This window comes from Macrobrachium rosenbergii, chromosome 19 (assembly GCF_040412425.1).
Source record: "Macrobrachium rosenbergii isolate ZJJX-2024 chromosome 19, ASM4041242v1, whole genome shotgun sequence".
Taxonomy (NCBI): Eukaryota; Metazoa; Arthropoda; class Malacostraca; order Decapoda; family Palaemonidae; genus Macrobrachium; species Macrobrachium rosenbergii.
In genome coordinates, this window is record NC_089759.1 from 10928869 (window position 1) to 10954156 (window position 25288).

Here is a 25288-nt window from a genome sequence, read left to right on the forward strand (position 1 = left end):
AACAGATGCTGAAGGCAAAAGCAGTAGATAGTTCTCTATCGAGACACAGCTCATGAAAGACGGCCAAACAAAAAATCCCACGACTAGTATTCAAGAGCACAGAAACTTGGAGAGCAGCCTGTATATTTTACAGCGCGTATCTAATACCCCTTGGAACACCATTAATTAAATCTGAAAACAGTCTCCCTTTGGAACACAATTAACTACATCTGAAAACAATCTCTTTAAGAAATTACAATCCCCATAATGGTCAAGACATATCTTTGGACATTATTAAGAAAATCCCAGCTTGACAATTTCCAAATCAATGTCGAGGCCGTCGAAGAATATCTAAAAATTCCTACATCAAAAAGTAACTTTCGTGAAAAGTGGTCCACGGTAACAGTCAGAACTGCTACCTAATCAGTAGAGCCTCAAGGGACTATGAAGTAACTTGGTTTTGTCTTTCCGGTTTGTAACCGTGACACAAGAAAGAGACAGCAAACGGGAAAAGATGGAACGTAATAATTTCACAGTAAGGAAAACTTTAAATTGCAAGTATACTAATTATAAAAGGGGGAAAAAATACAACCAAAGCGATTGAGCACTGGCTTTCTCTGGGGGAAAAGTCCCTCTCTTTTCCCCTACATCTTCCTTCGCGCCAAAGTTAGGTTATGGCATTAGATTATCCATTCCACCAGCCTCTGTACTTAGAAGATCGCAGAGAATGAAAAACTTAAGCAAAACACAAGTTAAAAAAAAAGCAGCTAGCAAATCTACAGCCAAACAAAGATTTTCGACGTGGTAGCGAACTACAGTTCATTTGGGTCTTGACTATCCCCTCCCCAAGATCTACATAAACTTTGCCGTCTGTCTGTAGTAAGGGCAGCTAGGGGGCTGCAATTTGGAAAGTTTGATGACTGGAGGGTGGATGATCAACATACCAATTTGCAGCCCTCTAGCCTCAGTAGTTTTTAAGATCTGAGGGCGGACAGAAAAAAGTGCGGACAGAATAAAGTGCGGACGGACAGACAAAGCCGACACGATAGTTTTCTTTTACAGAAAACTAAAACACACAAACAAATATATATAATACTTCCGATTGATTTTGTTTCTTGGTATCACGACTGACACTGTCACCGGCGAGGTTTTAAGAAATTGCGGATGCAATCTACGTAGGCGAAAGAAAGAAGGAAGACGGGAGCCAATATGTTACCATGATTGCTAATCTGTTGTCCTCACTTACACTGATACAGGTTATTATCTCGGTGGTGTTTCATGATTGTTGCAGTCTCTACGAAAACAGTTAGTATTCCAGGTGGCATATTATGTAAACACACATACTAAATATACACATAAATATGGTAAGATGAACGAGCCACGCAGAAGAGCCTAAATCACTTATTGAAAAATACTAGTGGGAAATAGATTGCCTCCCATTGTACTAGTTTTGGAAGACACCAATATAAGGATTAATTTAGGCACCCTTAAAATCGTACGAGACGTGTGTGGCCACACTAATGGCTCTGGAAGAATTCGGCAGCTAATTAAAGGAATTCCACATTTTTACAGCGAACCGAGACTAAAATGCTAACAACAATAACTACAACTGTAAAAGGCTACTATTCGATTTGTGCTCGTGAACTGCTTTGATTGCCTGATTGGTTGGTTATGAGGTTTAAGCCTTAAGGCCAAAGCGCGGGAACCTATCATGGTTACTCTGCGCTTTTGAATTTTCTTTAAAAACCTGGGAAGTTTAAAGGTCTCCCCCCAATCATAAATAAATAACTCAATATACATACACATATATGTATGATATATATATATTATATATATACAAGTATATATATTATACATATATATATATATATATATACATACACATACATAAGTATATGTATAATATATATATATATATATATATATATATATATTTAAATTGTAATTTTGGGTTTATAAATAGAGTTCGAATTTTAAATGGTATGACTGATATAATATTTCACATTAAAATAAATGGATTCCAAGAATTACGAAAGAAATGTGAATGAAACAATATCGAACAAGGAATAATAAAAGAAAAAGGCATTGCAACGTCCTCGTCCCTCGTGCCATATGTTAAACCGGCACAAATTCCTTTACCAAGAAAGAATATGCAGACTCGCATATTCGACGGTATATCTAATACGAAGCCTTAATATGCACCGTTGCACTCGCTCCGTGCAACGATGCATGCAAAGCACAGGTAAGTGAAGGGAAGGTTCTATAAACATCATTACCATAATACAAAAGCTAATCCAACGACTTCGCTTAAATCTAACGAAATTTGCATGGAGATAAATGCAATGGCTAACTCTCTCTCTCTCTCTCTCTCTCTCTCTCTCACTCTCTCTCTCTCTCTCTCTCTCTCTGTGTGTGTGTGTGTGTATATACTATCTTCTCATCATTCCAAAAGTTTTTACATAAAATTTCCCTGCATAGAGAAACTAGAGAATTGAAATGAATGAATTAAATCAGAGGGAACATATACAAAACAAATTCTGTAGTAAATAAGTGTAACGTGACGGAGAAAAAGCGACAATTTCTATGCAAAACTGGGACACCGTGCATGGATAACCCTTGTGTATACACCAAAAGAATCCATGTATTTTTTGGTGTATATACATGTCCCTTACGATACTGAGAGAGAGAGAGAGAGAGAGAGAGAGAGAGAGAGAGAGAGAGAGAGAGAGAGAGAGAGAGAGAGAGAGAGAATTTTCCAATTCATCTGTTTTTGTTGTAGCCGGTGGCTCGGAGAGAGAGGGCGTTATCAGGAACCTACTGAAAACAATTACTTTAGTCCGGGTTGTTGCTGTCATGACAGGAGGTTTTAGTAAATTGAAAAAAGTAAGTTACGCCCCTCCATTTACCTTAATGAAACACGGATTAGTTGTGCCCGTGTAGATTTTCTCACTCGCTTCCCTTTTTCAGGTCGGGATGTACGTACGTGCGCATACTTTTAAATAATGCTCCTGACACAGTACGCGGAAATAATCCGACGACCTCGCAACCGCGAGTGCAAAAGAACGGTTTGGTGAAACTTGAACGCTAAGAACGAAGTTTATTCTGAGGAGTACGCAAAAATTCAACGATAACAGTTTTGGGGTATTCGGAGGAAAAATGTTTCTGGTGAGCATTTCCAGCGTAAATTACGGGATGGGCCTCTGTAGTTTCTCCAGCAGTGAGAAAGAATGAATGAGATTTGAGAGAGAGAGAGAGAGAGAGAGAGAGAGAGAGAGAGAGAGAGAGAGAGAGAGAGAGAGAGAGAGAGAGAGAGAATCTTTAGCGAGAATTAAATACATTATACATATTTTCAAAACCATTTCCGACTAGAGGCAACTCGAAATCTGGAAATACTGTAATGCAGGAAGAACAAAAACGGTGCCAAAGCGGCAGTTTCTTCCGTTTCTCACAGCTTTTCTTTTTTAATTAAAAGGAACGGGGCCCGTAGAAAGACCGCTCTCACTTGGAATATATTAAACGGGAGAACCAAACACATAACGTGTAGAGAACTATGCTAAACATTTAAGAGATAAAAGACAGGGATGAAAGAGGAGTGGCTCCTTGGGTGAATAAAAAAAAAATTCATTGTATCCATTCGTAAATTAAGCAAGACTAACAAAACATCACGACATGGCACGCGTGTGTATAAACAGACCTACACGAAACGAGCTTTCAAATTATGTCAGTTAAGTCGTAAATCGACATGCAGAAAAGCATACTTTTCAGTCGCATAAGAACATAAGCAGCTGCAGATGAAATACTTGTTTTAGCCAACCAATTCTGCAGATAGACACTCACATGCTAGGTGGTATTGTATACCTGGAAACTGAAACAGTATGCAGTACATAATCTTAGAATTTGCCCACGCTATTAGTTCAAAGATTTCCGATCGTCTTTATGTAATCGCAATATACAGTAAACACTATACATTAGCCTAATTTAAAAAAAAAATGGCTTGAAAAACCTGACACACACACTTGAAACCATTCTGAATAATAATAATAATAATAATAATAATAATAATAATAATAATAATAATAATAATAATAATATAATTTGGCAGCAGACCCTCTTTTAAACAGGTTCTATTGAATATTATTGCTGCTTCAGCTGCATTTATTTTGTAGAATATATAAAGAAGCAGAATCCAGATTTTGACTTTTCCCCCATGAAATGACAAATATAGGCGAGCTGTTAGCACGCACCTCCACTGAAGAGAAGTCCGCAATAAGGAAAATAGAAAAAGTCTTCTACAAAATAAATGCAGCTGAAGCAGCAATAATATTCAATAATAATAATAATAATAATAATAGTGCTCTTTCAAAACGACATGTCAATTGGAAAAATAAAAATCCTTCTTTCTTTGGCGTTATTTTGAAATTAGCACATTACATAAAATCTACTGTATTAATACTACCTATTCCAATTACATGTTTTCGTTTTTGGAGAGAGAAGTTAAGTATACCTTAGTTTTACCAGACCACTGAGAGAGAGAGAGAGAGAGAGAGAGAGAGAGAGAGAGAGAGAGAGAGAGAGAGAGAGAGAGAGAGAGAGAGAGAGAGAGATTATTATGTGCCGTAATCATCATGTAAGGGGCTGGGCTCTCCTATAAATAGCAGTCAAAGCTCTCCTTTCCCTCAGTCAACGAGCTTAATCAGAGCTCCATATAATTTACCTCTAGATTAATGAAGGCTGTCTCGAAACAGGGGACTGGTCCATTATTGCTTTCATCAACAGGTTTTCACGCAGTGGCTGAATTAGACTTCGGTTATTATGTCCATTTTGGATAAGTCGGTATAAAAATATGGCAATACTCTCAAGATGGCCAGAGTTTAATTGAAGAAGTTTGGATCTTATATCTTGAACAATTACTCAGTAGTTCACAGTTTCATATTTCACATCACATTACATACTAGACATTTTATACATATATATATATATATATATACATACATACATACATCTATGTATACATATATATTATATATATCTAATTATATATCTTATATAAAAAGTGAATGTTTGCATGTTTGTATGTTTGTATGTTAGTGCGTTACAGACATCCGAACCGCTTGACCGATCTAGACAAAATTTGGCGTGAGGCCATCAATTGACCCAACTTAGATAATACGGTAGGTTTCAAACCCGTACCTCCTTCCCTTCCACCTTCCCTTTGTAACTTATGTGGTAAATAAACTCTACAGGTTTATTATAAATAATTTCATATATAAATAAACTCTACGGGCTTATCATACCTCATTTCATGTACTCGATACCATAGAAATATATCATTAAAAATGCTTTGCTTTCCTGTGATTAATAATTCTGTATCATGGTTTACACAGTCACCACAGTAATACCTGGATAAAAGGGACAATCACCATAGTAATACCTGGATAAACGTGACAGTCAGTACAGAATCACTGGATAACAGGGACAGACAGTACAGTAATACCTGGATAGACGGGACAGTCACCACAGTAATACCACCTGGATAAGAGGGACAGTCAGCACAGTATTATCTGGATAAATGGGACAGCCGCCACAATAACACCTGGACAAATGGGACAGTCACCACAGTAATACCAGCTGGATAAAAGGGACAGTCAGAACAGTAATGCCTGGATAAAAGGGACAGACAGTACACTAATACCTGGATAAACGGGACAGTCACCACAGTAATACCACCTGGATAAATGGGACGGTCAGCACAGTAATATCAATTGGATAAAAGGGACAGCCAGAACAGATTAATGCCTGGATAAAAGGGACAGACAGTACAGTAATACCTGTATAAACGGGACAGGCAGAACAGTAATACCACCTGGATAAAAAGGACAGTCAGCACAGTAATATCTGGATAAATGGGACAGCCACTACAGTAACACCTGAATAAATGGGAAAGTCACCACAGTAATGTCTGGATAAAATGCAGTCACCACAGTAATACCACCTGGACAAAAGGGACAGTCAGAACAGTAATACCTGGATAATAGGAACATACAGAACAGTAATACCTGGATAAAAGGGACAGTTACCACAGTCATATCACCTGGATAAAAGGGACAGCACAGTAACACCTGGATAAATGGGACAGTCACCACAGCAATACCAACTGGATAAAAGGGATAGTCACAACAGTAATATCTGGATAAAAGGGACAGACAGTACAGTATTGTCTGGATAAATGGGACAGTCACCATAGCAATACCTGGGAGACAGTCACCACAGTAATGTCTGGATAAAATGGACAGTCACCACAGTAATACCTGGATGAAAAGGACAGTCAGAACAGTAATACCTGGATAAAAGGGAGAGAGTAAAGTAATATCTGGATAAACGAGACGGTCACCATAGTAATACCGGGATAAAAGGGACAGCCACCACAGTAATGTCTCGATAAAATGGACAGTCAGCATAGTAACACGTGGGTAAGAGGAATAGTCAGCAGTGTAATACCTGGATGAATGGGACAGTCAGCAACAGTAATACATGGATAAATGGGACAGTCACCAGAGATATACTTGGATAAAAGGGACAGTCAGTACAGTAACACTTGGACAATTGGGAAAGTCAGTAAAGTAATACCTGGATAAAAGGGGCAGCCACCACACTAATATCTGGATAAATGGGACAGCCACCACAGTAATAACTGGATAAACGGGACAGTCACTACATTAATACCTGGATAAAAGGGACAGTCAGTACAATAATACCTAGATAAATGGGACAGTCAGCACAGTCATCACAGTAATACACGGATAGACTGGACAGTCATCACAGTAATGTCTGGGGAAATGGAACAGTCAGCACAGTAATATTTGGATGAAAGGGACAGTTAGTCCATAATTTCTGGATAAAAGGGACAGTCAGCACAGTAATACCTGGATAAATGGGACAGTCAGAACAGTAATGTTTGGATAAAAGGGACAGTCAGCACAGTAATTCATGGATAGATGGGATAGTCAGTACGAGGAGGTAAGAAAATTTGTATGAATCCAGAGTTTTCCCAGGCAGCCCCAGGCTGATCTGCTAGCATATATATTATATATATATATATATATATATATATATATATATATATATATATATATATATATATATATATATATATATATATATATATATATATATATATATATATATATAACTATAAACACAGATATGTGACTTATGTATGGTTAAGTCCCACACGAAAGATGAAACACTTTGTGTAAATCCTACATACATACATAAAGACTAAACAATCTTCTTGTTCGTCTCACTATGGGACACAGAAGACAAGTTTTTCAGTCTCTGTCCACACACTGCACCGAAATATTTCATTGCAAACGTATGGACACTGCATTTGTTAAAAATTCTGCATAGCAGATGGTATTAAACGAGTAAGGACACTAGCCATAATGGTATCAAAGAGTAATTGGGTTTGTACATGCACTTAGAAAGTAGTTCATCAAGAGACGTGTCACTGACATACGATGAACAGAGCATTACGTAGAGCAGCTGTAGCTTGCTCTAGATTTTTAACCTGACCTGTGGAGGGATAAAAACTAGGCTGCCCTAACATCAGACTGGCCATGACTACTAGCAAAATGACACGAAAGAACCCACATTCAGCCGTTTCACTAGAATAACAACGAAAAGTCTACAGAATTTAGGGCTGTGGAAAAAAAATCCCTAACTAAACAGCAACCATTTGAATTGTACAAACTACGCTAACTGCAAGACTACCACTGCTACAAAGACGACGATGATGATGATGATGATGATGATTATTATTATTATTATTATTATTATTATTCAACACGAGTAAACATTCATATGGAACAGCCAAAAATGGCCATTAACTTGCTTAGCAAGGTTTCAAGGAATAGAACTCCATTTGAGTAAAACGTCCATTTGAGAAAAAAAGATAGCAGGGCAAAGGCAAACGTAAATAAACAAAGAAAACATGTATTTTAAGGCGGTGTGAAACAAGCACTTTTCGAACATCTCCCAACATCTTGCCGCCAAAGTTTGCGTCAAGTAGCAGCGAATAGATCTTCCACACTCATGCAAATTGAACTCGGAAACTTTTGTAAAGGTGACGTCACACAAACAAAGCATGCGCATGACTTCTATTTTGCCACTAATATTGTGCTGACTGGTATCACGGAAAACTCTACGTATTTCTTGATGAATTCTGTATAATAATTTTTTCGAATTCTTTCACCTGAAATAATGGCATGAAAAAATATTATATCAAAACATAATAGCAACATTAATGAACCAAAATAATAATAATAAATTTGTGTGGAAGTTGGCTGGGCGTTGATGTGCTTTTGATTTCTTCCTTAATAATAATAATAATAATAATAATAATAATAATAATAATAATAATAATAATAATAATAATAATAATAATAATAATAATTTCACCACTTCAAATAAGGCAAATTAAACATATATTTCAAAAGTAAAAGGAAAAACATTGTAGACCTTGCCGAACAAAAAATAAACATCCCGGTTATTGGTTGCACAACTTTCATGAAACAAATATAACCAGACCAGAAACAGAAATTCATATAATACCATGAAAAGTCCATATAAGAACATGGAATAAAACGTCTACTGTTGTGGCTCAAGAAGTAACTCTATTCAATTTTACAGTAATCGTACGAGACACGTGCAACTCCCTGCTAAATGAATTGGGAAGAAAATGGGATGCTGCAAGGTATTATTTGTCTCTCTCTCTCTCTCTCTCTCTCTCTCTCTCTCTCTCTCTCTCTCTCTCTCTCTCTCAAGTTTAACCATGGAACCTCTAAAGTTATAATGTATTACAAAAAGTCAACCGGATTTTTCAAGACAGGCACTGAAGCCAAAACTCCATTGAAATTCTATGGAACGAGGAATGACAAATGGAAGTATGGGAACTCCATGATTTGCAAACTCTCTCTCTCTCTCTCTCTCTCTCTCTCTCTCTCTCTCTCTCTCTCTCTCTCTCTCTCTCTCTCTCTCTCTCTCTCTCTCGTAGCAGATCAAAGGCTGCAGAACAGTAAATTTCAATGCCTAATATCAGTCAAAAATCTTGGAAAGAATTCTAATATTTTTCCAGTTATAATAATAAAAAATACATGAAATGAAAGATAAATGCTTCTAATTGAAGTTAATTCCAGAAAAATCATTGTGCATACAACAGCTTAAGTCATATTGGCTCAAGCGTGCGCACACACATATACATAAGGTTAAAAGGGTTTGGGATTTTTAAACTGAAATTTACTGTTTAAACTCTTGAGAAAATGGTAAATTTTATTACTATGAAAAAGTTGCAGCGCACATTCATAAAAGCTAAGCCTGAAACAGAGAAAGAAAGGCTGAAGAAAAAAGGTTCCTTTACAGCACCTTTCCCTACTTCTTAAACCCGGCAAAGCCCAACGTCCGTGGTATTACCAATTCCTTGTTTTTGTTGATCGTCTTACACGTCACTTGGTCGGATTTGTGTCGCCGTTGAGGCGGGAGGGGAGGGCCAAGATGCGGCGAATTCGGAGGCAAAGGGAACGGCCAGTACGATAATAACATGTCCCATAACGACCGCATTACAACTTTCCAACGGTATGAAGTCCGCCGGAAAATGACGCTTCCGGATTTGTGGATATGGGAGCCGGGTAACATTCTCCTCGGAATCTTGCAACAGGTCGGAATAGTTAATGGAAGAAAAAGGGAAGAAAATCTGCGGAACTGGAGGAAATCGACTTATCCACCTCTCTATCCTCTGTCTATCCATCTACTCTTTTTCTTCACGAACCTCATGTCAGGTGTAATTCAAGGGATAATTCTGCTGCTCTTTAAGAATAAAGAATGGCTAACATAATCAATTTTGAACAGTGGAAAGAGAAAACTATAAATGATGCTGAAAATAAAATATCATTTTAGTCATTTGTCACGCCATTACGAGAGCTAAAAACGTTTCTAATGTTTAATGTATATCTGCATATAATCGGCATATATATGAGTATACAAACATGAAATACAAACATTGCGGTGTCATTATAAAGTGATTATACATACATGGAATACGAAGAAAATACAAATAGATAAATGGAAGGTAAACGAATATACAAAAGCAAAATAAATTAATGAACATACAGACAGAACATTATAAATAATTTGAAAACTACTATAAGCTAATAAGAATATTTTGAAAACTAACCATAAAATACAGTAACCAAGAAAAATAAAATATGATTTATTACAAGAATTTATATTACTTACACGCGCGTTACATAAAAAATTAATGTATTAATCGACATTTGTAGGACTGATAATGATACACAGATTAATCATTAGCCTAGCACTCAAATCAGATCCAAAGAAACCAACCAAGGACCTGGTACCATTAAACAAGAAAATACTGACAACAATAATAGTTTCCGGCTCCTGGTATTGCTTGGGTTTCTTTATTTCAACATACATCTCTTTCGGCAAACTGTCAAAACTGAGAGGCCACAAGTGTAAAACCCGGACAGTGTTCCGAACCCGTTCGTTCTTATCCAAAATCCGCTTACCCAGTATCACACGGGCTAGGTGAACACCTGTTACAATGACTCATGATCTCATGATCTAGTTTACGTCGTTTTCGTCCCCTGTCCTAAAAAGGTGACTTCGTTTGTCATCACGGAAGCGTGATGCTTACGATGGCGAAACGAAAAGAGAAAAACATGGTTAATTGTTGAAACCGCTACCAATGTCTCTACCATGGAACATGAAAGTAATCAGTTTCAAAAGAATGCCTTTCACCTTTCTAAGTAAACCCCGATTCACCACATCAAAATCAATGGGAATCTAGTGCCGCGCTGTGTTCTATAAAATCATTCTCTTTATTAGAACAGGTTTTGCTCCATTGAGGTATCAAATATAACTCGTTAAGCACTAAGCCGAGGAATCATAAATTTCATTAAAAATAAATACATCGTGCATAGCAAGAAACGACCCACAGTAAAAATTCGTAACAGGTCTTGTAACGACCACTAACCAGAATGATCCTTGTAACACTTGTGCACGTAAAAACTAGAAAAATCGGTGAATCACAGCATGACAAAATATTAAAGGACCAGAAGAAATAACATGCAGATAAAAACAAATACTTATAAATGCACACACACACACACACACACACACACACACACACACATATATATATATATATATATATATATATATATATATATATATATATATATATATATATTATATATATATATATATATATATATATGTGTGTGTGTGTGTGTGTATGTGTATGTGTGTGTGTGTGAGCGAACGGCTGAGCTCCACCACGCTATTTACAATAAGGCGTCAATAACCTGATATAAATCGACAGGGGAACTTTGCTTACTCATTCGTAATCAATTTTATTCATTTAATACATTTCCAATAATTTTGGCTAAATAACAAGCACATAATTTACTACTTTACCATATCATCATCATAACCAATTAATTCGCAAATACACTTTAATTGAGGTCATTTAAAAATGCAATTAAGTTAGATAGCTTTATATGATGTGGTTCTCAAGAGGACACGCGACAAGCATAACAGAACAAGAGCTTTCTGAGACCGCCAACTTTTCCAAAATTTGAAAAAAATTCTCAAATTCTAATCACTTGTTTCAATCACGAAGCCAACAATTTTTAATATTTTAGTAATAATGGCCGTCAACCGTTGGGAATGATTTTGTTATTAGAGAAACAAACAAATAAACGCATAACCTTCTACTCAAGAGGTAATATCGCATACAAATTCACTCGATTAATTCAATGAATTCAGGCATATTTTATAGAAATACATATTTACAAACTACATTTTTTATATATACATATATAGATGTATATACACATACACACGCACACACACAACATATATACATACATACATACATACATACACACACCCGCGCGTTTGCGAATATGCTTTTAAAATTGAAAACTATATACAAAATTAATGTCAAAATCAAAATGCATTTACAAAACAAACAAGTAACTGGTTATTTGAGAAATAGCACGTAAAACTGAATGTTTCTTTAAAATCAAAATGACATTAATTATGTGTAAATACCACGAGCCCCTAAGCCTTATACACAAATAGCAGAGCACACAATGCCCGTCAATACACCATCTGCCTTGCGGTGTAGTCCATAAATAAGTTACAAATTTGCATTCTTTTCCCAATGTAACTCAAGAAGTAATTCTAAGCATTGAAATTCCACCAACTCCTCAAACCCTTCACTGATAAAATTCTATTAAGAATATATTCAGAATTACAATTCACGATCAAAGACTCTGTTTACCCTTATCTACATGGAAAACAGAAACTCCAATATTCCTTTAACTGGTGTTATGAATGCTGAAACTATTAAATTCACTTTGAAAACTGACACCAAAAACACAACGGATTTCTGGTTTAACTGTATCAAGAACATTAGAAATCTGTTAAATAAGTTGAAATAAATGATCTACAACTATCTTTATCAAAACGGATGTCTCATGTATACATACATACATACACATAATATATATATACATACATATACATACACATATATGGATAATATTATTATTATTATTCAGAACATGAACCTTATTTAAATGATCTACAACTCATCTTTATCAAAACAGATAAATGTCTCATATATATATATATATATATACTGTATATATATATATATATATATATATATATATATATATATATATATATATATATATATATAATTATATATATATATATACACACATATGGATAATAATAATAATAATAATATTATTATTATTATTATTATTATTATTATTATTATTATTATTATTATTATTATTATTCAGGACATGAACCCTATTCATATGGAACAACCCCACCGGGGCCACTGACTTGAAGTTCAGGCTTCCAACGAATATTGTGTTGATTCGAAAGAAGTAATAGAAGGTAATAGGAAACACAGAAAGACGATATCAGTTATTAGAAAAGAAACAACAAACTACCAAATTAATAAATAAACAGATAAAAAGTACGCAAATTATCAAAATACAAAGAAAACTGTTTTAGGGTAATAATGCGTTCCATCTTTGCTTGAACTTCTAAAGTTCCAGTTGCACAACGTCCTCAGGGGAAACTGTTCCACAGTCCAACGGTGTAGGGAATAAAGGACCTCCGGAACTAAGAAGTTCGACAGCGAGGCACATTTACTGCATATGGTGCTGCTGTTCAGCAAATCTGGTTGCTCTCGGTAGGAAGAGAGGATCGGGGATCATTTGTGAATGCGAAAGATCTCTGTTAAAATACAACTTAGCTAAATGGATAGATAACGTCACACACACACATACATATACATACACACACATATATATATATATATAATATATATATATATATATATATATATATATATACATATATATATGTATATATATACAGTATATAGGTATAGATATAGATATATGAGCTAAAGATGACTGTGAAATATTTTCTATTAAAACAGAATTCCACCAAATATAAGAGAGCCCATAATATTAAAATGGTTACTCTCATTATATGGATGACCTAAAAATAATCAGCCAGTTTTGAGATGTAGTGCATATATATATATATATATATATATATATATATATATATATATATATATATATATATATATATATATATATATATACATCAGATGTAGGGAGCCCATAAAAACGCCAAATTGTGGAAAATAAAGGTTATATTTCAGAAACCGAACTGTCTCTCTCCTCAGGCAAATAGTGAATTCATTATTTGCCTGAGGAGAGAGACAGTTCAATCTCTGAAGTATAGCCTTTATTTTCCACATTTTGGCGTTTTTATGGGCTTCCTTATATCTGATATATATATATATATATATATATATATATATATATATATATATATATATATATATATATATATATATATATATATATATATATGTATATGCACTACATCTCAAAACTGGCTGATTACTTCTAGCTCATCCATATAATGAGAGTAACCTTTTTAATATTAAACCAAGAAATAGTCTCTGAACTATGAAATCTTTAAAAACAAGATTTGTCCGTTTCAGACAATACAGCTCTTGTCCCCATTGGAAGCTAAAATCTCACACTGAATGATGATTTACCTTTAACAAATCGCCTTCATAACTAAAAGATTTTATTTTATTTTAGCACTGGTATCAGAAAATTTCAAAAGAAGTCACTTACAAACGTCTACCTATAAAACTTGAGTGCTATAATTATGTGGTCTAGATATTAATCTCTGGCACCATTATTGGGGCCCTTGGCCTGTGGCATTCTGCTTTTCCAACTGTGGCTGCAGCTTGGCTAATAATAATAATAATAATAATAATAATAATAATAATAATAATAATAATTATTATTATTATTATTATTATTATTATTATTATTATTATTATTATTATTATTTACGCGATTTTTTTACTCTAGGCATATATCTGCGTTTATGTGAGTTTAAATCAAAACCATTGATTACCCTTGTGACGTAGAGGAAGCATAGAAAAGAACACTGCATGCATAGTTCAGAGCAAGCTCACTTAAATAAAAAAAAAAAATGCCAACTGCTTTCATGGAAACTACTGATTTATTTACAACAGAACATGCATGAACCTTTGCACAACACTGTTCAACAGCAAAATAACATCTTTTACGAACGTATACAATAGCAATGAAATACTTTACCAAAGATAAACTACTCTTTCATGAATCCGACCAACTATTGGAATGGCGTGTTAAATTGAAACAAAATCACTGGACAGATATTACTGTTCTCAGTTCCGTTTTTAAACTGATATCAAGAGTGCACTACTCCTTACCCCAGTGATTTTCAACCTTTTTGTGCCCATGGCCTATTTTTGGCATCCCTAAATACTCATGGCCCACTACCCTTCAGATTTATGTATTGATGATAATAGAATTATAAAGCATTTTCAGAACATTTTCATATATGGAATTATTTTTCAGAACACTTTATTAGTTATACATTTTCATTTATGAAAGAAATCACTGACCTGCATTTACTGTAAATGATGTTTCATTTTTTAAATACTATTTTGAAGATGTCCGTGGCATGGGCCCCCTCAGAACTGCCCATGGCCCACAGGTTGAAAACCACTGCCTTACCCTATGCTGTCAATTCGATTTTTGTCTTATTAATCACCTAGGTGCAGCAACTCAAGATACTATTCTCCATTACCAACGCAGTTTAGACTTTGTTACCTCTCAACATAACAAACGTAACCCGCTTCTTCAACAATTCATTTTAGGTATTCTAACTGCACGTCAAAAATTTAATTCCAAGTTAATTTGCCATCCATAAATAAAACTACAAACATTATCAAAACAATTCATTGTTCCCAACATAACCTAACATATTATTCTCTCTGAAAGGGACAGAATTTTAATACTTGCCATTCTGTAACATGAAGTACTTGAAACAGGTTCTATTACAGTTTCACTTATTAACTATGAAGTATTCTCTACCACATTTCATTCAACAGCTCATCATACTAAAGACAGAAATCCATTCACCTATCCCTTCACAATTCTTTTATAGCTTTCCATTTCAATAACCAGTCTACCTTATACGACTTATCAACAAATTCATTTACTTATTGGTTAACAAAGCTGGCATCAACGAACACTGCATTCCTCTACTATATATAACCTTGTAGGGTTTGAGATGTGTTTTGATTTTCGTTGAGGTGGGAAGACATGATAATGAAAATTCACTAAGTAGATCACTTCCAAACAATGCGGGTTTGACCAACAATAGATCTTAACGGTACCGATGTTACAAAACGTCTCTATTTCTCATTGGCTATATGCAAACCAAACATGCACATAATGGAGTGAAGCATTCACTAAAATAAAAATGTGTAACAAAGGGCTTTCAGCATTTTTGGAAGACATGTTTGCAGACGCACCACATACGACCAATTAAAACAGAAGAGCTTTCTCAGCAGTTGTGAGAACGTCAAAAGATCTGAAAAATAACACATTCAGGATGTGTAAAGTAGCCGGAACATCATTCTCTCATATCAAATAAGGCGTCTAACAGAAATGATTCAAAACAATGAAGGACAGAAGAACAAGAATAAATACATGTATATTAAAAATAAATAAAATCCCCGTTCTACGAATTTTTTCGGGGATTTTGTACCCGAACATTGCCACGAATCACAAGAAGAAAAAAAAAATCCAAAATAACAAGGAACCCATCTTTCTAGTTCTTAGATATTGCTTTTGATAAGATTCTGACAACCATACTTATAATCCTAAAACCGATGCAAAACCTCTTTCACTCCCTGGAAAAGGAACAGGTGCTGTGAGCAAAAGAATAGATACAAAAGCTAAAATAAAGAGGCAAACTAGTGGCATTTTCTTCCTTTCCCGATGTAACCCAATCTCCCGAAAAGGAATTCCCTAACATTTGGGGAGTTCATTCCAGAGAGATAAAGACAAGATTCGCGACAGCTCTCAATCCTCCTAAAGAGAAGACGCACTATGGAGAGAGAGAGAGAGAGAGAGAGAGAGAGAGAGAGAGAGAGAGAGAGAGAGAGAGAATAATATATGCTTGTCATTTAACCATGATGGAAATTCAGATAAGATTTATATAATATCACCCCTCTATGAGAGAGAGAGAGAGAGAGAGAGAGAGAGAGAGAGAGAGAGAGAGAGAGAGAGAGAGAGAGAGAGAATATATATTTGTGACTTGACCATGACAGAAGTTCAAATAAAGCTTGAATAATATCACATCACTCATCCATGAGAGAGAGAGAGAGAGAGAGAGAGAGAGAGAGAGAGAGAGAGAGAGAGAGAATAATATATATTTGTGACTTGACCATGAAAGAAATTCAAATAAGGCTTCAATAATATCTCTCATCCATGAGAGAGAGAGAGAGAGAGAGAGAGAGAGAGAGAGAGAGAGAGAGAGAGAGAGAGAGTAATGACGCAAATACTGCCAAGTTACACGACTGCAGGTGGCGGCAACAAGTCCTCTCCTCGGTCCCCTAAGAAGCACATCCATGCAAATGCGATGGAATCGCTCCGGTTTCCATTCCCTTTCGGCACTCAACGAATGCAACAATAGTTTCCCAGGAGACAAAGCCTGTGCGCGCGCGCACGTCCGCCTCATACTTATATGCCATTAAATGGTTAACGGCACTGAGTTCATTCCAAAATACAAGTGCACTGCTAGTGGGGGGAGACGGGGATAGACAGGGTATACGTATTCGTAATGTAATAGCAGAGAACAGCGAGGGTGAAAACCTACTCAGCCAGTGAGGGTGTTATATTCTGAAAGATCAGATAGACAAACAGATATGTTGATAGATATAGATCAAATAATTAAGACAGATATATAGATAGATATGTAATCTATGTAGATCAAATGATTATACAATTTTATACATATGTACCATATAATGCAAGCCCAAAGCATAACATTTATAATTTAGTATATTGCAATAACTTTCATAACTCATGATATGTAGCAAAACATACTAGAAATATATTTATATAAGTGTAATACAAATCTGGAAGCAAGGCCACAGAGCACCTGGGAATTTCCCAATTCCTGAGAACCATCGAGGTAAGAAAATAAGAAAAAATAAGAAAAAAAAAAACTTTTGCATAAGCAAACCGCATTCAGGCGGTCTCTTAGCAACGTCATTGGTTTGCTCGCCGGGAGAAAAAGGGTTAAGGTTTTTGCGGTATTATTCTCTTATTCTTTTAATTCCTAGAGTACTCCAATATTCCTTTAGTATGTCGGCTTGTTTGTGAATATTGTATGAAAGCTTCTTGTACACAGAATTAATATCGTTATGCAAATGAGAACACGGCCCCCCACCACCCCATACAGACAGACACACACACACACACATATATATATATATATATATATATATATATATATATATATATATATATATATATATATATATATATATACACATACATATATGTGTGTGCGCGTGTGTGTACGTGTTTATGCATGCATCAGGGTGTGCGCATCGCATACAGTTAATTGCTGAATGGTACCTACAAGCAACGATATGCAAATATAAATGCAAATGTTATATTTAAAAATAAATATATGCAACATTACATAATTTAGTTGCTGAAGGCCCTTTCGGGATTTACTGTATTTCAAACGTATATCAGTAAGCTGTGCCGGCCAAGACATTTGTTAGTATAATAATAATAATAATAATAATAATAATAATAATAATAATAATAATAATAATAATAATAATAAATATTTTCCTGCATACTAAGTGGATACTATCGTACCAAATGAAAATGAATGAATATATGTCACCAAAAGCTAAACAAATTCTAATAACAAAAACTAACTAATGCGCTCATGAATTACTCTAGAGGTAACAGTCTGCACATAATATTATGCAAGTTGTACACGAGAAATCTGACCAAACAGCTGATGACAAAATAAGTAAATATCATTCTTTCAGAAAGGCACAAGTGTATAATAATGATACATCCTAATACTCGTTTCACAAAGACGGATGTTTCGACTTGAACCTCACAAGAAAAATGGAAAAAACTAAAAATAACAATAATAATTTAACAGTGGAGAAGCAGCATCATACAATAAAAGAATAGAATAGAATTAAAAGGTCTGAAACGGAAACTGACTGTAAATAGGGTTGAAAGGTTTAACAGGAGGAAAACCTCGCAGTTGCACTATGAAAAAATTGTTGAGAGAGGGTGGAAAGTCAGGCGGCAGAAAGATAATATGAATGGAGGTACAGTAAAAAGAATGAAAGAGGTTGCAGCTAGGGGCCGAAGGAACGCTCCAAGGAAGCTTCAGTAATGCCTACAGTGCACCGCATGACTCTCGGATTAATTAATCTCCCCCTCTCTCTCTCTCTCTCTCTCTCTCTCTCTCTCTCTCTCTCTCTCTCTCCCACCCCTTTATCCATTTATGCACTCCCTTTCCCTCTCCTCTGAGCAACAGACACGAAACAGGGCGTTCATGCAATGCCTAAGAGCAAATGACCCGAGCGGAGGCGTGGCCATTAGATGAATGAAACCCTCCCCGTGATGTATCGAATTCCCGTGTGTAACGTGTATCAGGGATCGCAGGAGAGACAATACCCACGCCCTCATCAAGAAGCGCAGGGACACGATCCACTAATGAGGACACAAAAAGGATTGCATGATGGCATCCTTGTCGAATGGTGATAATAACATCATGGCGCTGATACATTTTTCCGAAATTTTATACCACTTCTTTTAATACCAAAATACAGAATTAAACAAATTAAATGATCAATACTTCAAAAGAATTTATCTAAATATATCAAGTGGCTCTACTCATCTTCCCTTCAACTTCAACTTTATCTCTTTACTCTGGATAACTCGCTCGTTTTCGCCCCAAAATGAAGAGGAAATTATTTCCTCTCGTCTTCTTAGTATCATTTAGCAGACTATAAAGAAGAAAACAGCACTATATTCGATATCATTACCACAGCTATCACCTCCACTTCATCGTTTTCAGGATCATCATTACTATTTATATATAAACAAGTGAAAATTATCACTGAAAATTTCGTATACGTATACTGAAACTTCTCGACTTTTTCACACACAGAACAAAAGCGCTATTAAATCTCTCATTACACGAAAGCACCCTTGCGTAATAACCTGCATAAATCCGATGTTTTTTAATTCAAGCAAAGTCAACACTGCTTGAACTATGGTGAATTTAGTGATTTAAAAATATGATTTTGTGTGCTCGAATGGACGACAACTTTCCTAAACTTAGTAAATCAAAATAACGAGTAATTACGGAAAAATATGTCAAGAATATGCACAAACAACACCTCACTATAATTAATATATATACAAATCAAGGAACACTCAGATCTGTACGCCACATTTCAGATGTTACTGAAGAACTCTCTCCATCTAACTTTTTGTTCTCGTCAGCACCAATATAACTGATATTGTTCCATGAAGGTAATCAGTAACTTCACATCCGGCTCTTTATGACAACTGCACTTCACTAATTGCACCATAAAATCGTTCATCACTATAAAAAATTCAATATATTGCTTATTCATCCAATTTCTGAAGCGCGAAATAATAAGGTTTCCGCACAGCCTCAAAAGAAAGAAATTCTCGCTTCCTGTCAAACGCACTCTCACTCGGGTTCCCCTCGTGAACGTCTGTGCATGAGGGGAGAAAGAGCACTCTGTGTAACTCGCTTCTCTTTCTCTCTCTCTCTCTCTCTCTCTCTCTCTCTCTCTCTCTCTCTCTCTCTCTGGCCTCTTCTTGCCGCCACCACCAGCTCTCCACCACCACCACCACCACTACTCTTCTTCCACCCCTCCTCCCTCCTCTCCACATTCCCCTAACCCTCCCGGCCACCCCCTCGACCACCAAGGAGAAAAAACATCCAGGCTTAATCCCAATATGGCAACTCAAAATATCTGCCAACACCTTGTTTATTCCGGTGGTTCTCATTTCATTATCGAAAATTGCCATTTACGATTATACATTTATATATATATATATATACAATCGACGATAAAGAGTAACGCCGGTTTATATTCCTTTAATTACAGCATATTTTAATGTAAGACAGCAAAGAACGCAACATTATGTACAACATATATATATACAGACGACGAAGCGAGGTTTCAGATAAGAATAACACCTGTTAACCACTTAGGTGACATCATTTCTGGTGTGGTCTATGCCTCATGCATTAACTGAAACCCTGATTGGCATTTAATGTATTTAATCAAAATACCAGGGACACGAGGTAACATTGGCATGCTGTTAAGTGTACACGTATAGAACCTTACAACCACGCTAGCACAAGGCTTGAAAACTGACAAACATACAACAACAGAAATCAAAGACATGTGAAACTAGTGTTATCAATTCGTATAGATTTCGTGGTCTTTGTACAGCGAATAACCCAGTTATTATAAAACTCAGTCTTCTCTTTGTTCCTACCATGCTTTGCCATGTCACACATCTTATCAAAATACGATAAACAAAATCTTTCCAGTCGCTTCCTGAACCTGAAGCGAAGCGAAACACACACACACACACACAGAGAGAGAGAGAGAGAGAGAGAGAGAGAGAGAGAGAGAGAGAGAGAGAAGCCCAAGTAATGTGTCGCGTTACGAAGACGAGCTACAATAGACGCCGCATAAAAAGGACTAAAATCGTGCCTGACAACCGTTCACCTACTGTATCCGGGAGTCCAACCTGGCCGTGCTTCAACGGTTTCAGGTGTTCGATCTAATAAGCGAAGCGCTTTCAGGGCGATTGACCGAGGCGAAACACAAACACGTAGGGACAATGAGCTAGTGTCGAGCTTCCTCCCGCAACCTCTCGCGAACAAGAACCCTAATGACCAAGCGTTCGTTGCACTTTCACTATGTTAAGAGAACGAACACGTAGGATGGACCCTTATCTACCTTCAAGAAAAAGGAGTCTTTCACTCTTCCAAATGGACGTGAAAAAAAACGTCCTTGTTTCCTTCGCCTTTTCATCTTACTTAGTGGGCGTGAATCTTTAGCTCGTCTGTTTTCTACATCGAAATCTTGAAGTTTCTTCTTACCTCTCAACTGGTTTATACTTTATTTTCTCTGGCAACTATATAGTTTTGAAAAATGCATATTTTCCCTATGTACTGACATCCCTTAAAATAACTAAATATTGATACTATTCTTTTAACCTGAAATATTGCAATGAACAAAGATACGACTCATCAACTGATCATAAGCAAAAGGATATATAAGACGTAGGGACATGACAGGGATTACAAAAGGCCATGATAATGTATAAAAGAACTGATTTTTTATAGCTGTTGGCACGTGAAGTTTTGAAATACAACTATAGGAAAATTGCATGACACCACAGAAAATAAAATTGCAGGCTTACTTCTTTGTATACTGTTTAAACTATCATGTCACAGAAGTCTTGTCCTGTAAACTTCAGACCCCAACCCAGGGGGGCGTGATGGGTGGAGGGTTGGGATGACTATACAGTACTGCAGTAGCTATACCATGGTGGACTCTTGCACGGTTTTGCGGCGGATTAAACTCTACTGTTTAAGGTCAAGGAACCATAACTTTACCGGTTTCAATACCAGGCAAACTGAGCGTCTGCCAGTCTGTTCCCCACTTAGCATTAGGTTGAGACTTAATTGTCGCTGCTGCAACACGGTTCTCCTGTTCATCAAGAGATTTAAAGCATGTATCATCCATCTTTCATCACCGTGTAATACCCATCTTTACCGTGAGAGCACAGCACGCAGGAAATTATAAGAATTACTATCATACAGAAAATATTTTCGATTTATTGTTTATTCACTGGTGTCACAACTGCAAGTCTCAGCATTGTATTAAAACATAAACTAAAAACTTAGAGCAAATATAAACACCACAATGCATTCATAAATTTACTATACTTAGCAAGTTCCTTGATAGTTTCATATTCCGTACAATAAAGACAAAGGATGAAAATACAGGTAAACTCAAGACTTAATTTTTACAAAATGCTTAGTAGTGTGAAACTGCCCCTAATAACTGCCATACAATGAAAAAGCAACTTCAAGAAAGCACAAAAAAAAAAAAATCTATTATTGGTAAGCAACAATGAGAATCCAATCGCACTCGGCCCAAAGTTCGCAAAAATAAATAAATAAATAAATAAAACCTCTGAATCTAGGGACTGTATCGAAAAAAGTTAAGGCTAAGCCGAGTAATTATCCCATGGGAAGTCCAGACGGGAAAAATATTCAGTATTTCTCTGTTAATTGTGAGAGAGAGCTGGCTACTTTCAAACTTGAAATAATAATAAAAAAAAAATAACTGGCAGTTGTTAGCATTATTATTATTATTGGATAAAATGAAGGGGAAAATATGAAAAACAGATCGAAATTTGGGTGATAGTCGACACTTCATCTCCTATACGTATAAGTATGCAAACATGCAAAAAACAACGATAGGAACGCAGATAGTAACAAAGTGGACTTAAAAAAAAACATAAGTATCTGTCCTACTGATGCTCTAAATGAAGAATAGAACCTTCGTGTCAAATAATAATAATAATAATAATAATAATAATAATAATAATAATAATAATAATAATAATAAATTCTCAGCGGCTGCACACAACCATAAGCCTAATGTTAACTTCTCCACACAATAATAATAATAATAATAATAATAATAATAATAATAATAATAATAATAATAATAATAATAATAATAATAATAATAATAATAATAATAATAAATTCTCAATGGCTGCACACAACCATAAACTTAATGTTAAAATCTTCACACAACTTTACAATGCACTTCGACCTTGCCTGCAGAAAGTATTTTCAAATTTCTGAATCCACTTCAGTCTAGACATCATTCCACAGCTTTCAAGTTTTCAGTCTCCTCCTACCTTAGAAAGCCTTCGAATGACACACCACTGCCACCATCCTATCTCTTTATCTCCTCACGAAGAGAACCCAACTCAGGGCACCGAAGTGATCCCCTTCAGTTTTGCTCAAGTTTTTATCATACTTCTATCTCGATAAGCCTATTTTTTTTTTTTACTTTACATCCTTTCTTATTCAACAGATGAATGGATCATAGAATTTTGGCCAAAGGCCAAGCGCTGGGACGTATGAGGTCATTCAGCGCTGGATGGAAAATTTATAGTACAAATGTTTTAAAAGTGTAACAGGAGGAAAACATCGCAGCTGCACTACGAAACACCTGTTGGGAGAGGATGGAAAGTAAGAAGGGAGAAAGCGAATATGAACGGGGGTAGAGTAAAAGGAATGACTAGGGGCCGAAGGGACGCTGCAAAGAACCTTAAGTAATGCCTACAGTGCACCGCCTGAGGTGCACTGACGGTACTACCCCCCGCCCCCTCCTACGGGGATTCAACAAATGAAGAGCAGGCAATTCACTGGCAAACTTTCTGCTTTTATTCATTTCTTATACAAGCACAATTCATTCCCTAGGAGGCGGAATTGTAAAATGCTTTTGTAAGACTTTTTTTTTTCTATTTCTAAAAAAAAAAAAAAAAAAAGGCACTTCGGGAAACCCCAATGAGTCCGCTAATGAGTAAAAAAGCCACAATAATGTAATTGATAAACCGTATTTTTCAGCATGCGAAAAAATACAAAAAAGGGGGATAAAAACAAGGGAGCTTTCGACCGTTTGCGCAACGGTCCTCTTCAGCCAAGTTGGCTGAAGAGGACCGTTGCGCAAACGGTCGAAAGCTCCCTTGTTTTTTATCCTTTTTTGTATTTTTTTTTTTTTGTATCTTGAAAAAATACAGTTTATCAATTGCATTACTGTGGCTTTTTTACTCATTATTTTCGATCACAATATAGTGATGCACCACAGTCCGCTAATCTACTGTTCAGTGGCCGGTGTAATTATCTATCACTTTCTACTTGAATTTAATCTCACACCTTTACTCACACTAATATTCTCTCCTTACGACAAATCATCGCTTCATCTTCAAATACTGGTTATTACAATCTCATTTACACCTTTCTCATCAAATCTCATTTACACCTTTCTTATCAACATTTTTGCATATCCGCCTCTTCTCTTGATAAATCTATATGTGCTGAGGAGCCATGGAGACAATATATCCTTTACACAGACCTACTTATGCACCAGTGAAATCATTCCTACGCCAATTAATTTTCCTAAACATGGTACTATCTACACAATCTGCACTTTACATATCAACATTTTCTGTGCTTTCTATATTAGTTCCATTGTCTATGTACATATAATTCAAGTCATATACACATTTTCCAGTTCGCTTTCATACCCCTAATACATCTGGGTCATGTCTGAACACCGTTTCCTAATTCACTTATTCCCTAAATATATTGACGACCTTTTGCCATGTTTTCTAACCTTGTCCATTAACACCCTGCCAGATACCATCTCTGGTTTTTTCGGCTCAGCCATGTTCACGTATTTTCTGCACAATACTCTATCACCTTCTCGTATACGGACAATCCTTCCTTTTATGTTGTCTTGGAAAACTTCCTCTCATGGGCATAGGGATTACATTCTTTAACATCTTACTATTCTATCAACTCTTACCGCATTCAACGCTTTACCAAACTAAAACAGAGTCGTTTCTGCATCAGGGATAAAATACTCTTAAGTCTCCCATCATCATCAAATTGAAAAATTACTTCTCATCCCCATCGA

General features: G+C 35.8%; 1 protein-coding gene across 4 annotated transcripts in view; it reads right to left on the reverse strand.

The window, feature by feature from the left end:
- Lrrk (Leucine-rich repeat kinase) overlaps positions 1–25288 on the reverse strand; it is a 660345-nt gene that overhangs the window by 479118 nt on the left and 155939 nt on the right. The window lies entirely within an intron of this gene.